The sequence below is a fragment of the Otolemur garnettii genome, unplaced genomic scaffold (assembly GCF_000181295.1).
Source record: "Otolemur garnettii isolate 467f Iridium unplaced genomic scaffold, OtoGar3 scaffold00091, whole genome shotgun sequence".
Classification (NCBI taxonomy): Eukaryota; Metazoa; Chordata; class Mammalia; order Primates; family Galagidae; genus Otolemur; species Otolemur garnettii.
In genome coordinates this window covers 7,643,249-7,647,171 of record NW_003852486.1, presented here as the reverse complement: position 1 = coordinate 7,647,171, position 3,923 = coordinate 7,643,249, and the positions used below count along the sequence as shown (strand labels likewise).

Here is a 3,923-nt window from a genome sequence, read left to right as displayed (position 1 = left end):
GCCCGGCTATTTTTTGGTTGCAGCCGTCATTGTTGTTTTGGCGGGCCAGGCTAGATTCGAACCCGCCACCTTAGGTGTATGTGGCTGGCGCCTTAGCCACTTGAGCCACAGATGCCGAGCCTCTATTAGGACTTTTAAAAGTTATTGTCTTTTAAATTTCATTTTGTTCCCCAAAATGTGGATTCAACCAACCATGGGTCCAAAATAGAGTATTTGCCAGGTATGGAACCCACAAATACCAGAGGGCACACAGCTGGACTTGAGATTTTGTTATTTATGGGCCATGGAGTAACCCGGAAGCAACACCCCTCAGATACAATGGGACAACTTATTTTGACTTGAACTCAAAACTGGGTATACAGACTGGGTGATCTTTTACTGCTTCACAAGTTAAATTTAAGTTTGGAATACCAGGCTCAGTCCCAGCTACTTGGGAGGCTGAGGCAGGAGACTCGCTTGAGCCCAGGAGTTGGAGGTTCTATGAGCTGTGATGCCAGGGCACTCTACCCAGGGTGACAGCTTGAGGCTCTGTCTCAAAAAAAAAAAGTTTGGAATACCAGTTTTTAATGGCATAGCATAAGAAAATTGCATTATGGCTCAGCTTCCCTAGCTCAGTGGTTACGGCACCAGCCACACACGCTATAGCTGGCGTATTCAAGCCCAGCCCTGGCCTGCTAAACAACAATGACAACTCCAACAAAAAACAAAAAAATAGCTGAGCATTTTGACTGGTCCCTGTAGTTTCAGCTACAAGGGAGGCTGAGGCAGGAGAATTACTTGAGTCCAAGAGTTTGTTTTGTTTTGTTTTCTTCTCTTTTTCATGTTAGATGGATAATGTGCCAATATCGTAACAAGTTGGTGGAAGGCACATCTCACACATGAAAACCCAGTCATCACGCCTATGAACTACAAAAGGATCTGAGCCCAAGAATTTAAGTTTGCTGTGAGCTGTGATGCCACAGTACTCTACTAAGGGCAACATAATGAGACTTTGTATTAAAAAAAAAAATTGCATTCTAAATATATTTTTGTTTAAGGGAAAAATATCAGCCACATAAGAAGAGATACTCTTCCTATTTGCCTCTCCCCAAAACTCTAAGATCCATGGAGTACTATTTGAAAAATATAAACTTAGGTATTCTTTTTATTATGTTTTTGAAAATTCAGCCACAGGCATATGTCTTTTCTTGAAGCCTTTGTGTACTCACCTGTAGCCACCTACCCAGTTTTTCCCCATGCTGAAAATGGGTTGACACCCTGTATACAATGCAGTTTGACACTTTAATTTAAAGTATTATTTGGGGATGGATTTTACTATTTTATTTTATTTTATTTTTGAGACAGTTTCACTTTGTCACCCTCAATATAGTTTTGTGGTGTCAAAGCTCTCAGCAACCTCCAACTCTTGGACTCTAGGGATTCTCTTGCCTCAGCCTCCCAAGTAGCTGTAACTACTACAGGTGCCCACCACAAAGCTGGCTATTTGTTGTTGTTTGTTTAGTAGGTCCTGGCCGGTTCTAACCCACCAACCCTGGTGCATGTGGGCTGCACCCTAACCACTAAGCTATAGAAGCTGAGTCCAGCTATTTTTTTTTTTTTAGATGGAGCCTCAAGCTATCCCCCTGGGTAGAGTGCAATGGCATCACGCTCACAGCAACCTCCAACTCCTGGGCTCAAGCGAGTCTCCTGCCTCAGCCTCCCAAGTAGCTGGGACTACAGGCGCCTGCCACAACGCCCGGCCATTTTTTGGTTGCAGCCATCATTGTTGTTTGGCGGGCCCAGGCTGGGGATTCAAACCCACCACCTTAGGTGTATGTGGCTGGCGCCTTAGCCGCTTGAGCCACAGGCGCCCAGCTGAGCCCAGCTATTTTTAGAAATAAGGTCTTGCTCTGCTCTGGCTGCTTAGGAACCTGTGAGCTCAGGCAATCCTCCTGCCTCAGCCTCCCAGAGTGCTAGGATCACAGGCATAAGCCACCATGCCTGGCCATTGGGATGGATTTCAGTATTTGTTTTCTTTTTCTACTAGGGACTATTTCTCACATAAAGTAGAGATGACTTTGCACTTCATTTTGAAGTCATCTATAGACATGCCTATTGGTTGGTTAAGAATGAGTTTTGTGTCATTTTAGGACTTGGTGACCTTTAAGGATGTAGCAATAGACTTTTCCCAGGAGGAATGGCAATGGATGAACTCTGCTCAGAAGCATTTATACAGAAGTATGATGTTGGAGAATTATCAGAGCCTGGTATCACTGGGTGAGACTCTTTTCTCCCTGCGTAATTTATAATCTACTCTTAAGGAACCTTTTCTTCTTTATTTATCATGAAAACTGTTTATATTTTGTGTAGGTCAGAATGAAATCTGGGAAACCAAGTGGATATTCAGGGAATGGAGACAGTTTGAGATTTAGAGTCAGTGAATGTATGTCATCTTCTGTGGCTATAACCTTAAGGCGGTTTGGAACACAGGACATGATGAAGAGCTCATAGGTCTCCTGTGCTTCCTTGTTCTCTCTTTCTGTAGATTTATTGTTATCATTACTAAGTAACAACAGTCCCCCAAAATATCACTAGATATTACTATAATTCAGAGTATCCCTTTTAAAATCTATATCTTTTTTTTTAAAAATCTATATCTTTTATTAACTTGTGATAAGCAAAACAGAGAAACACAAACTATGTACATATCTTCAGGTGCTCATTTTTAATAAAACTAAGTTGTTCTTTCCTCTCAGCCGCTGTCACCTCATTGGCTAGACTAGCCTTCTGTTCACTAGAGGCACTATTTATCATGCTTATGCTCCATTGAGCTTCTTGAAACTAAATTTATATCTTAACCGTAATTTAAGAAATTTATGGCCATTATTTCTTCAAATTTTTTATCAGTTCTCTTCTATTTTGGGACTTCAATTACATCTATATTAGATCCTTTGATATTGTAAGTAACAAATGTAGGATCTATTTTCTCTATTTCTCAGATCGAATTATTTCTATTGACTTATATTCAAGTTCACCGACTATCCTTGTCTTCAGTGTTTTGTTAAGACCATCTTGTGAATTTTTAAATTTCAAATACTGTATTTTTTAGTTCTAGAATTTCCATTTGGTTCTTTTTATAGTTTGCATCTCTGCTGAGATTTCTGTTTCTGTATTCATTATAAGCATATTTTCCTTTTACATTCTTGAGTATTGATGTAATAACTGTTTTAAAATCCTTGTCTGTTAATTCCAACATCTGTGTTATTGCATGGTGGGTGTCTATTACTTGCCTTTTCTTCTGGGTATGATTTCACTTTTTCCTTTTCTTATGTCTAGTAATTGTGGATTTTATCATGGACACTGTAGACAAAACATTGTAGAACCTCTGGATCCTGTTATTTCCTTCTGAAGAGTATTGATTTTTTTTTTTATTATTTTAAACAGGCAGTTAAACTTCAAAGTCTGTTTCTTGGAGCCTTTTGAAATATCTCATTTGCTACTGTCTGGTAATCATTAGGAAATGCTAGGCTAAATTTCTGCTCTTAGCCTTTCTAAAACAGTTTAACTTTTAGAGAATTGACTGTCAGTCCCACTAGACTATTTTAGAGTTTTATGTATATGTCCTTTAAGCATGCTCTATCTTCTAGCTAGTCATTCCTAAATATCATTCCATCAGAATTAAGGAACTGCCTTATAGTTCTGAAATAACCCCAAACATGGTCAATTTTAATGTCTTTTTTAAATGCAGGCCTTTGCATTTCTAAGCCATACGTGATCTCCTTATTGGAAAAAGGGAAAGAACCTTGGGAGATGAACAGTGAGATGATGAGAAACCCGTTCTCAGGTGAGTGTGGGAAAAACAGGGAAATCCTTTTGACATGATGGCTTAGCCATTTTCAAAGGTGATCACTTGGCTCAGCACCTGTGGCTCAAGTGGCTAAGGC

The 3,923-nt window shown here is 39.7% G+C and overlaps 1 protein-coding gene and 1 pseudogene across 1 annotated transcript in view; one reads left to right on the top strand and one right to left on the bottom strand.

The window, feature by feature from the left end:
* Positions 1-3,923, top strand: part of ZNF582 (zinc finger protein 582) — a 38,052-nt gene that overhangs the window by 26,111 nt on the left and 8,018 nt on the right. The window lies entirely within an intron of this gene.
* On the bottom strand, positions 822-918 carry LOC111727053 (annotated as a pseudogene).